Raw genomic sequence first — 12379 nt, 5'->3', positions numbered from 1 at the left:
TAGTAGACTTCCTGATAGATAGGACACAGGTGGTGAAAGCGGGGGAATTCACCTCTCAAGCGCGGTCCATTCGTACAGGGGCCCCTCAGGGCTGTGTCCTCTAAACCCTGCTCTTCTCCCTGTACACAAATGACTGCACCTCAGAGGCGCAATCAGTAAAGATCATCAAATTCCCAGATGACACCACCGTCATCGGCCTCATCAAGGACGGGGACGAATCGGCCTATAGACAGGAAGTAGACCGGTTGGCCCAGTGGTGCATCCACAACAACCTTGAGCTCAACCCCCTCAAAACTGTCGAGATGATAGTGGACTTCAGGAAAAAGTCATCTAGTGCACCTCCGCTAATGATTGCTGACAGTGTGGTATCGCTAGTGGACTCCTTCAAGTTTCTAGGTCATCTCCCGGGACCTTAAATGGGGGTCCAACGCTGATGCCACTGTTGGGAAAGCGCAACAGGCAACTAAGGAAGTTCAACATCCCACAGAAGCTTCTGCTCCTCTTCTACTCCGCGATTGTGGAGTCGGTACTGTGCTCCTCGACACTGGTATGGTACAGCTCCACCAGCGCGTACCTGTCTAGAGCTAAAAAGCGGGCAACGCAGATAGTAAAAGACCAGCTACACCCCGGCCACAGCATGTTTAACTTGCTTCCTTCAGGCAGGTGATACAGGGCCGTCCCTGCCAGATCCACCAGAAGCCTCAAAAGTTTTTTTCCCAAGCGGTCCGCCTGCTGAACTGCTGAACATTGACTGACTAGACGTACATGTAACTAACGTGTCCCTACGGTATGCTTATCTGTATGACTGTACTCCCCCCCCCACCCCCCATTTGATTATCTGTTACCTACTTGGCTGTTGTATAGCAAACCGAAGGCAAATTCCTAGTATACACAAGTATACCTGGCCAATAAAGCTGATTCTGATTCAATAAGATGCAAAATACTAATTCATAACTAGTGTTTTCCAACGGCTTTGCTCATGTGGATTTCTGTTATTGCTCAGCAGGGGTGTGGTATGGTATGCCGGCTGCCAGGCTCCCGGCGACCAGCATACCGGCGCCGGAAGCCCGACTGCCGGCATACCGACAGCGTGGCGAGCGCAAATGAGCCCCTTGCAGGCACGGTGGCGCGCTACGCGCCCCACGCTATTTATTCTCCCTAGAGGGGGGTTGTGGACCCCCACGAGGGAGATAAACTGTCTGTATGCCGGCTGTTGGGATTCCGGCGCTGGTATACTGTGCGCCGGGATCCCGACAGTCAGCAACCTGAAGACCACCCCTCAGCGGAACTACAGTAATTTTACAAAGACAGTTGTGCCATTTAATACTTGATGTATATTTTATATTGTACACATTGATCACAATATCTGTTTGAAAACAATATTTGCAGTTTTTCCTTCAGGGATTAACACATAAGGATGCTTGGGGATACTAACTCATGAGCAAGCCACGTAAAGCTGCCCATGTGAGAAAAAGCTGGTCCTGAGATCTACACCTGCAGCCCAGAGCGTTTGCCCCTGCGACTTGTTGATCGTCATAGCAAAGCAGACGCTTACAGGAAACTGCAGGCGCTTGGATTGAAAAGGAAAATTGTTGGGGATAAGGGAATATCCCTTTACAATTCCTGCCTCAATTAGGTTCCTCTGCAGAGCAGTCACTTTAGGTTGGGTTCCGTTGCATAACTTGGGAGTTAAGTTCCGCAGAAACATGATCGGAACACCAACTTTCAGTGTGTCGGGTATCAAGCGTCTGTTTTTTCTTTTATTGCTCCTCTCCAGTAACGATTCCCAACAAGATATAATTCCAGTAGTAGATGATAGCCAGTAAGATGTAATTATAGTCAACTATATAATATACTTTGAAGTAATAAACAGAATATATGGCATGCCCGGTGAAGTGGTCTAATAAGATGTAATAGGTAATATGATAATATGTTAATATGCCCATGAGAAGGTAGACCTACCTGTATAGAGGCTTGTACCTTTCAGGGAGGTGCAGAGAGGGGTGGATTGGGAACTAAACGTGGCCCTGGAAAAATCTGTAGAAGTGGCTTCACATTGTCAGCACAAGAGATATACCATGTGATCATGATGGCATCACCAAGACTCACATATCAACAAACAAAACATGCCCAGCACGCACATCGGCCTACCGGGGATATTTGCCGGAGATCATAACATCTTATGGTGCTCCTACCTCTTTAGGGGTAGTTTTCGAAGGAGTGATAACTTTTTTTTTTTTTATCGAAAAAAGGTTTATCACTTGTTTAGTTAATTTTAAAAAAAAATCTTACATTTCTCATGTGGTCCCATCAGTAGTACAGGTTACCGGGGACGGCAGTTTGTGATTTACCGCCTGCATTTTCTCAGCTCTTGTGGTAAAATTACACTAGCTGCCAGAGAGGAGGTAAGTGAAAAATGTCAGTACCTGCCTTGTCATGATGTTGGTAGTGATGCTACACTTGAGCACAGTGTGGGTTCAAATGATGATTTGCACAGAAGACAGGCACAGAGAAGGGCATAACTACTAAAGGTGCAGTGCTTAGGGGTCCACAGCTGAAGAGGGACCTGACTTCATTGTCTGTCTATGTGAGCTATTTTTGGGGCCCTTACAAATGTTGCTATGGGGTCTTCAAATTACCACTTACACTCCTGGTGCATAGCATTGCGCGTCTTTCGTGAGGGGTTTTCAGAACACCACAATAAGAGTATCCTTTGGTGAAATGCAATGGTAACACATTTTGTACACTCTACAAAAGATTTGTTACCACCAGGGGCGTAAGTTCATGCCAAGTGCCCGGAGGCGAAATAGATGGTGGTGCCCCCCCTCACCACCAACAGCCCAGCAGCACCCACACAAATCCTCCCCCCATTCACCTTCAAGAGCCCTGCAGAACCCAGACACCTCCCCCTCATTCACCTTCAACACCCACTTAGTATGTAAAGGGGTGGGGGTGGGGGAATTCAGAGTAGTGCTTGGACTCTAGAAGTGAAAGGCATCATCCCCTCTTTCCCTACTAGCACCCCAGCAGTACTGACACCCCCCTTATCACTACCAACAGCACCCCCCCCCCACCCCTCATTCACTACACAAGACAAGGGGATGGAGGCTGCAGGGAGGGGAGTAAGCAGCCTATACTTGTGATACTAGGTTCGCTTAATAGTTGACCCTGTGACCCTGGCAGTAGTACAGATGATTCTGGGTGGGCTGGGTGTACTGTTCCATCTGTGCTGCAGCTGCTGTTGATGTCTGCTGGCTGCCCCTCACTCACTGCGACTTTTGCTGGTGTCCGGCTGCCGTCACGGACAGTGCAGCTGTGGTTGCTGCTGGTGTCCTCTGGCTGCTCCTCAGTCAGGGTCTGATACAGAGATGGATGCAGATCGCTGCATATGCAGCCATATCTGCGTCCATCTCCTTACATGCTGGAGCACAGAGCAAGGCCGTCCAGCATGTGTGACGGTCCGCCTCCTGGTGCGTCCACAATTAGATTACAGACGCATCAAACTAATGTGTACCACTGGTAGCGCAGCCTGACTGCACTGTCAGGCGGTCGGCAGCCACTTTTTAAATCAGAGCAGCTTAGTGTGATGTCACACAACCGCCCCAAAAACGGTCGCAGTACACCCCTGTTTCACCTGCCCCAGCCCTCAATGCCGCGTCGCTGCCTCGCGAATCATCTTGCAGCTGAATTCTTCCTGGATGTGGTCGTAAGGAGAAGGGTCTCGCTTGCGCACTGTGGCCAGTGCGCGTGCGCAGACCAGATGGACGTGGCCACTGCATATGGATGCACAGCTGCGTCCATCTCTGAATCAGCCCTCAGGGTAGCTGTGGCTGGTGTCTTCGGGTGCCATCACTGACGGTGCGGCTGTGGCTGGTTTCAACGAATTAGCGGCTGCAGCTAGTCCGGCACATACCCCTTACTAAACCTCCAAGAGCGGGGCAAGTCACGCTGCCTCTGTGCAGCGCATTTCATATAAGTGGCTAGAACAGTGGTTCCCAAACTTTTTGGAATCACGGCACTCTAGAGTGTCAGAATTTTTTTCACGGCACCCCTAGGCCAATAGTTTCTTATTGAAAAATGTAGAAAGAAATATTAAAATAAGAATTTACTTACCGATAATTCTATTTCTCGTAGTCCGTAGTGGATGCTGGGGACTCCGTCAGGACCATGGGGAATAGCGGCTCCGCAGGAGACAGGGCACAAAAGTAAAAGCTTTAGGATCAGGTGGTGTGCACTGGCTCCTCCCCCTATGACCCTCCTCCAAGCCTCAGTTAGGATACTGTGCCCGGACGAGCGTACACAATAAGGAAGGATTTTGAATCCCGGGTAAGACTCATACCAGCCACACCAATCACACTGTACAACCTGTGATCTGAACCCAGTTAACAGCATGATAACAGCGGAGCCTCTGAAAAGATGGCTCACAACAATAATAACCCGATTTTTGTAACAATAACTATGTACAAGTATTGCAGACAATCCGCACTTGGGATGGGCGCCCAGCATCCACTACGGACTACGAGAAATAGAATTATCGGTAAGTAAATTCTTATTTTCTCTGACGTCCTAAGTGGATGCTGGGGACTCCGTCAGGACCATGGGGATTATACCAAAGCTCCCAAACGGGCGGGAGAGTGCGGATGACTCTGCAGCACCGAGTGAGAGAACTCCAGGTCCTCCTCAGCCAGGGTGTGCCCCTGACCAAGTAGAAGCTCGGCAAAGTTGTAAAGCCGAGACCCCTCGGGCAGCCGCCCAAGATGAGCCCACCTTCCTTGTGGAATGGGCATTTACATATTTTGGCTGTGGCAGGCCTGCCACAGAATGTGCAAGCTGAATTGTACTACACATCCAACTAGCAATCGTCTGCTTAGAAGCAAGAGCACCCAGTTTGTTGGGTGCATACAGGATAACAGCAAGTCAGTTTTCCTGACTCCAGCCGTCCTGGAAACCTATATTTTCAGGGCCCTGACAACATCTAGCAACTTGGAGTCCTCCAAGTCCCTAGTAGCCGCAGGTACCACAATAAGCTGGTTCAGGTGAAACGCTGACACCACCTTAGGGAGAAACTGGGGACGAGTCCGCAGCTCTGCCCTGTCCGAATGGACAATCAGATATGGGCTTTTGTGAGACAAAGCCGCCAATTCTGACACTCGCCTGGCCGAGGCCAGGGCCAACATCATGGTCATCTTTCCATGTGAGATATTTCAAATCCACAGATTTGAGCGGTTTAAACCAATGTGATTTGAGGAATCCCAGAACTACGTTGAGATCCCACAGTGCCACTGGAGGCACAAAAGGGGGTTGTATATGCAGTACTCCCTTGACAAACTTCTGGACTTCAGGAACTGAAGCCAATTCTTTCTGGAAGAAAATCGACAGGGCCGAAATTTGAACCTTAATGGACCCCCAATTTGAGGCCCATAGACACTCCTGTTTGCAGGAAATGCAGGAATCGACCGAGTTGAAATTTCTTCGTGGGGCCTTCCTGGCCTCACACCACGCAACATATTTTCGCCACATGTGGTGATAATGTTGTGCGGTCACCTCCTTCCTGGCTTTGACCAGGGTAGGAATGACCTCTTCCGGAATGCCTTTTTCCCTTAGGATCCGGCGTTCAACCGCCATGCCGTCAAACGCAGCCGCGGTAAGTCTTGGAACAGACATGGTACTTGCTGAAGCAAGTCCCTTCTTAGCGGCAGAGGCCATGAGTCCTCTGTGAGCATCTCTTGAAGTTCCGGGTACCAAGTCCTTCTTGGCCAATCCGGAGCCACGAGTATAGTTCTTACTCCTCTACGTCTTATAATTCTCAGTACCTTAGGTATGAGAAGCAGAGGAGGGAACACATACACCGACTGGTACACCCACAGTGTTACCAGAACGTCCACAGCTATTGCCTGAGGGTCTCTTGACCTGGCGCAATACCTGTCCAGTTTTTTGTTCAGGCGGGACGCCATCATGTCCACCTTTGGTCTTTCCCAACGGTTCACAATCATGTGGAAGACTTCCCGATGAAGTCCCCACTCTCCCGGGTGGAGGTCGTGCTGAGGAAGTCTGCTTCCCAGTTGTCCACTCCCGGAATGAACACTGCTGACAGTGCTATCACATGATTTTCCGCCCAGCGAAGAATCCTTGCAGTTTCTGCCATTGCCCTCCTGCTTCTTGTGCCGCCCTGTCTGTTTACGTGGGCGACTGCCGTGATGTTGTCCCACTGGATCAATACCGGCTGACCTTGAAGCAGAGGTCTTGCTAAGCTTAGAGCATTGTAAATTGCTCTTAGCTCCAGTATATTTATGTGGAGAGAAGTCTCCAGACTTGATCACACTCCCTGGAAATTTTTTCCTTGTGTGACTGCTCCCCAGCCTTTCAGGCTGGCATCCGTGGTCACCAGGACCCAGTCCTGAATGCCGAATCTGTGGCCCTTTAGTAGATGAGCACTCTGCAGCCACCACAGAAGAGACACCCTTGTCCTTGGAGACAGGGTTATCCGCTGATGCATCTGAAGATGCGATCCGGACCATTTTTCCAGCAGATCCCACTGAAAAGTTCTTGCGTGAAATCTGCCGAATGGAATCGCTTCGTAAGAAGCCACCATTTTTCCCAGGACCCTTGTGCAATGATGCACTGACACTTTTCCTGGTTTTAGGAGGTTCCTGACTAGCACGGATAACTCCCTGGCTTTCTCCTCCGGGAGAAACACCTTTTTCTGGACTGTGTCCAGAATCATCCCTAGGAACAGCAGACGTGTCGTCGGAGACAGCTGCGATTTTGGAATATTTAGAATCCACCCGTGCTGTCGTAGAACTACTTGAGATAGTGCTACTCCGACCTCCAACTGTTCTCTGGACCTTGCCCTTATCAGGAGATCGTCCAAGTAAGGGATAATTAAGACGCCTTTTCTTTGAAGAAGAATCATCATTTCGGCCATTACCTTGGTAAAGACCCGGGGTGCCGTGGACAATCCAAACGGCAGCGTCTGAAACTGATAGTGACAGTTTTGTACCACGAACCTGAGGTACCCTTGGTGAGAAGGACAAATTGGGACATGGAGGTAAGCATCCTTGATGTCCAGGGACACCATATAGTCCCCTTCTTCCTGGTTCGCTATCACTGCTCTGAGTGACTCCATCTTGATTTGAACCTTTGTATGTAAGTGTTCAAATATTTCAGATTTAGAATAGGTCTCACCGAGCCGTCTGGCTTCAGTACCACAATATAGTGTGGAATAATACCCCTTTCCTTGTTGTAGGAGGGGTACTTTGATTATCACCTGCTGGGAATACAGCTTGTGAATTGTTTCCAATACTCCCTCCCTGTCGGAGGGAGACGTTGGTAAAGCAGACTTCAGGAACCTGCGAGGGGGAGACGTCTCGAATTTCCAATCTGTACCCCTGGGATACTACTTGTAGGATCCAGGGGTCCACTTGCGAGTGAGCCCACTGCGCGCTGAAACTCTTGAGACGACCCCCCACCGCACCTGAGTCCGCTTGTACGGCCCCAGCGTCATGCTGAGGACTTGGCAAAAGCGGTGGAGGGCTTCTGTTCCTGGGAATGGGCTGCCTGCTGCAGTCTTCTTCCCTTTCCTCTATCCCTGGGCAGATATGACTGGCCTTTTGCCTGCTTGCCCTTATGGGGACGAAAGGACTGAGGCTGAAAAGACGGTGTCTTTTTCTGCTGAGATGTGACTTGGGGTAAAAAAGGTGGATTTTCCAGCTGTTGCCGTGGCCACCAGGTCCGATGGACCGACCCCAAATAACTCCTCCCCTTTATACGGCAATACTTCCATGTGCCGTTTGGAATCTGCATCACCTGACCACTGTCGTGTCCATAAACATCTTCTGGCAGATATGGACATCGCACTTACTCTTGATGCCAGAGTGCAAATATCCCTCTGTGCATCTCGCATATATAGGAATGCATCCTTTAAATGCTCTATAGTCAATAAAATACTGTCCCTGTCAAGGGTATCAATATTTTCAGTCAGGGAATCCGACCAAGCCACCCCAGCGCTGCACATCCAGGCTGAGGCGATCGCTGGTCGCAGTATAACACCAGTATGTGTGTATATACTTCTTAGGATATTTTCCAGCCTCCTATCAGCTGGCTCCTTGAGGGCGGCCGTATCTGGAGACGGTAAGTGTAACGCCACTTGTTTTGATAAGCGTGTGAGCGCCTTATCCACCCGAAGGGGTGTTTCCCAACGCGCCCTAACTTCTGGCGGGAAAGGGTATAACGCCAATAATTTTCTATCGGGGGAAACCCACGCATCATCACACACTTCATTTAATTTATCTGATTCAGGAAAAACTACAGGTAGTTTTTTCACATAATACCCTCTTTTGTGGTACTTGTAGTATCAGAAATATGTAACACCTCCTTCATTGCCCTTAACATGTAACGTGTGGCCCAAATGGAAAATACGTTTGTTTCTTCACCGTCGACACTGGAGTCAGTGTCCGTGTCTGTGTCGACCGACTGAGGTAAATGGGCGTTTTAAAGCCCCTGACGGTGTTTGAGACGCCTGGACAGGTACTAATTGGTTTGCCGGCCGTCTCGTGTCGTCAACCGACCTTGCAGCGTGTTGACATTATCACGTAATTCCCTAAATAAGCCATCCATTCCGGTGTCGACTCCCTAGAGAGTGACATCACCATTACAGGCAATTGCTCCGCCTCCTCACCAACATCGTCCTCATACATGTCGACACACACGTACCGACACACAGCACACACACAGGGAATGCTCTGATAGAGGACAGGACCCCACTAGCCCTTTGGGGAGACAGAGGGAGAGTTTGCCAGCACACACCAAAACGCTATATTATACAGGGACAACCTTATATAAGTGTTTTCCCTTATAGCATCTTAATATATAATAATATCGCCAAATAAGTGCCCCCCCCTCTCTGTTTTAACCCTGTTTCTGTAGTGCAGTGCAGGGGAGAGCCTGGGAGCCTTCCTAGCAGCGGAGCTGTGTAGGAAAATGGCGCTGTGTGCTGAGGAGAATAGGCCCCGCCCCCTTTTCGGCGGGCTTCTTCTCCCGTTTTTCTGACAACCTGGCAGGGGTTAAATACATCCATATAGCCCCAGGGGCTATATGTGATGTATTTTTAGCCAGCATAGGTACTTTCATTGCTGCCCAGGGCGCCCCCCCAAGCGCCCTGCACCCTCAGTGACCGTTGGTGTGAAGTGTGCTGAGAGCAATGGCGCACAGCTGCAGTGCTGTGCGCTACCTCATGAAGACTGAGAAGTCTTCAGCCGCCGATTTCTGGACCTCTTCTCTCTTCAGCATCTGCAAGGGGGTCGGCGGCGCGGCTCCGGTGACCCATCCAGGCTGTACCTGTGATCGTCCCTCTGGAGCTAGTGTCCAGTAGCCTAAGAAGCCAATCCATCCTGCACGCAGGTGAGTTCACTTCTTCTCCCCTAAGTCCCACGTTGCAGTGAGCCTGTTGCCAGCAGGACTCACTGAAAATAAAAAACCTAACAAAACTTTTACTCTAAGCAGCTCTTTAGGAGAGCCACCTAGATTGCACCCTTCTCGGCCGGGCACAAAAACCTAACTGAGGCTTGGAGGAGGGTCATAGGGGGAGGAGCCAGTGCACACCACCTGATCCTAAAGCTTTTACTTTTGTGCCCTGTCTCCTGCGGAGCCGCTATTCCCCATGGTCCTGACGGAGTCCCCAGCATCCACTTAGGACGTCAGAGAAATTAAGTAAATTGTCTTTATATGTCATCCTTAGGGTAACTTATGTGGTGAGGGACAAGATTTGCTTCTGATTGTCAATATATTTTATGATTGGCAGCCATTAACACTGGTTTTGCTTTTTACATTGACCATGCAGAATTTGAATTGGTTCTGGATCACCAACCCGTGGCACCCCTGCAAGTGTCCCGAGGCACCCCAGGGTGCCACGGCACACAGTTTGGGAACCACTGGGCTAGAACACCCGAGATAATGGAGTAAGTTATCCGGGGGCTCCTTCAGAACTGGCGTCCGGCGGCAACTAACTCCATTGTCTCTGGTACTTCTGTCACTGGTTACCACTGCAATACCACCTTCTTTGTAAGGTATACATGGACAGGAGCTTGAGAGTGAACATGATAACATCCACAGTGTCAACAATAACAGAATGTCTACATTGTAAATGGTGAGCGGCACAATGTCTACACTCGATTATTGCCATTCTTGGTATAAAGTCATTGTGTATGTTAAATGTCAACATTCTAGCAATGCCGGCATGTCGATGTCAACAGGGACAGGTGAAACAAAATCCTCAATAGTGCTGGCTTTTGGGTATAATTGAATCACCCCCCCAGCAATCAATTAGGTGTGGTAATTTACCACGGCTAATTGAATTCCCCCTTATGTAGTTTCGCTACGTTTGCTACTATTGTGATGAGAAGAATTTAGATTTGAGATATATTAGTTTTCTTATATATTCATATTATGTCTGTGAACTTCATACAACGCATACAATGGATGACTGTTGTACTACAGTACAAGTCATACTATTAATTGAATTGAAACCACATCCAGTACATAGAAAAATACATTTCAATGCATCCCTGTTAAATTCTCTCTTGCACAAGTGAGTATGCATTTCATGCTAATTGCAGAATTTAAGGACCATAGGATTACTGAATGGTAATAGTATTATAAAAAATTCCCAATGTAATTTAAACTGAATTGAAACAGTTTGTTTCCTTACTTGTATGCAAGTAAAATATAATGTTCTATCCCAGTACTGAAACACAGCTCTGTCTTAATTATGGGAGAAAAGTATATGTTCATTTATCTCTTTTGCTGTTTTGGTGGCTTCCAGCAAGTATTAAAACTAATTAAAGAATTTCTGCCTTCTATCTCAGCTTTTCAAACGCTGACTCAGCAGCGACTGAGTGTTATAAGAAAGGCTCCTGCCTGTGCGGCATTACTTATCGCTCCATGTAGTCTTACAGCTGATATCTGAAGATATTTTAAGGCAACAATAGCGAAACATTGCATAAAAGGCGAGCTACATTGAAGAAGAACAGACACTTATGTAAATGTTTTCTCCATTCGCTTTGCAAGAATCATACAGTACATACAGATGGTCCATGTTTATCTTGACCTTTAATAGGATTAACTGAGACTGGCCAGTCGGACTTAATCCCCTCCTTTAATGACTTAATCCCCTGCTGTATTGTTCTCTGTATTGTATTGCATCTGAGAATATTAGATGAAGGGTTTATGTTAATAAACCATGTTGTGCCTAGGCACAGCAAACTAGCCAAGATAACCGTGGACCCATCTGTACCTTAAAAAGGCTCAAGGTAGATTTACTATTACTAGTCTCATATTTGTAGTATTCTGAGACAGATTTCATCGACATGATTGGACACATTAGATCACATGACGGTGCATTATTTCCCAAGAGCTGCACCCCTCAGGCCTGATCTACTTCCAACTTAAATTTAGAGATGAGCGGGTTCGGGTCCGTACCGAACTTCACCATTCAAGTTCGGTTCCAAGCCAAGCTCGGGTTTTCCCGCCTGACTCGGAAACCAGAACGAGGCAAAACGTCATCATCCCGCTGTCGGATTCTCGCGGGATTTAAATTTCATATAAGGAGCCGCGCGTCCCACCATTTTCACTCCGGCATTGGAGAGTGTACAGAGAGGACATGTCTCCATTCTCTTAGTGTCCGTGGCTTGTGCTGAATCTGTCCAGTCACAGTGCTTGTGTCCTCTGCTGCCCTATGTCCAGTGCTGTCCAGTGGTTCTGTGTTGTGCTGCATCAGTTCAGTGGTGGTGTCCTCTGCTGTCATATGTCCAGTGCTGTCCAGTGGTGCTGTGTTGTGCTGCATCAGACCAGTGGTGGTGTGTTGTGCTGCATCAGTCACAGGGGTGGTGTCCTCTGCTGCAATATGTGTCCAGTGCTGCAGTATAATAAGTCCCTTACAGTGTTGCTGTGTTGTCCTGCATCAGACCAGTGGTAGTGTCCTGTGCATCAGTCAGTCCAGTGACCATTCACAGTGGTGGTGTCCTCTGCTGCCATATGACCAGTGCTGCTGTATAATAAGTCCCTTACAGTGTTGCTGTGTTGTCCTGCATCAGACCAGTGGTAGTGTCCTGTGCATCAGTCAGTCCAGTGACCATTCACAGTGGTGGTGTCCTCTGCTGCCATATGACCAGTGCTGCTGCATAATAAGTCCCTTACAGTGTTGCTGTGTTGTGCTGCCTCAGCAGAGCCGGCCCTAACCAATATGATGCCCTAGGCAAGATTTTGGCTGGTGCCCCCTAGCACCACCGCTGGTTCCGCCTCTGACCTGACACCTCTTTCCCAGCACCATCACCCCTCACCCATAGCAGTCCTTATTTTGGTATTTGTACCCCTATATTTTAAA

Source organism: Pseudophryne corroboree, chromosome 5 (genome assembly GCF_028390025.1).
Source record: "Pseudophryne corroboree isolate aPseCor3 chromosome 5, aPseCor3.hap2, whole genome shotgun sequence".
Taxonomy (NCBI): domain Eukaryota; kingdom Metazoa; phylum Chordata; class Amphibia; order Anura; family Myobatrachidae; genus Pseudophryne; species Pseudophryne corroboree.
This window is presented reverse-complemented; position numbering follows the sequence as displayed.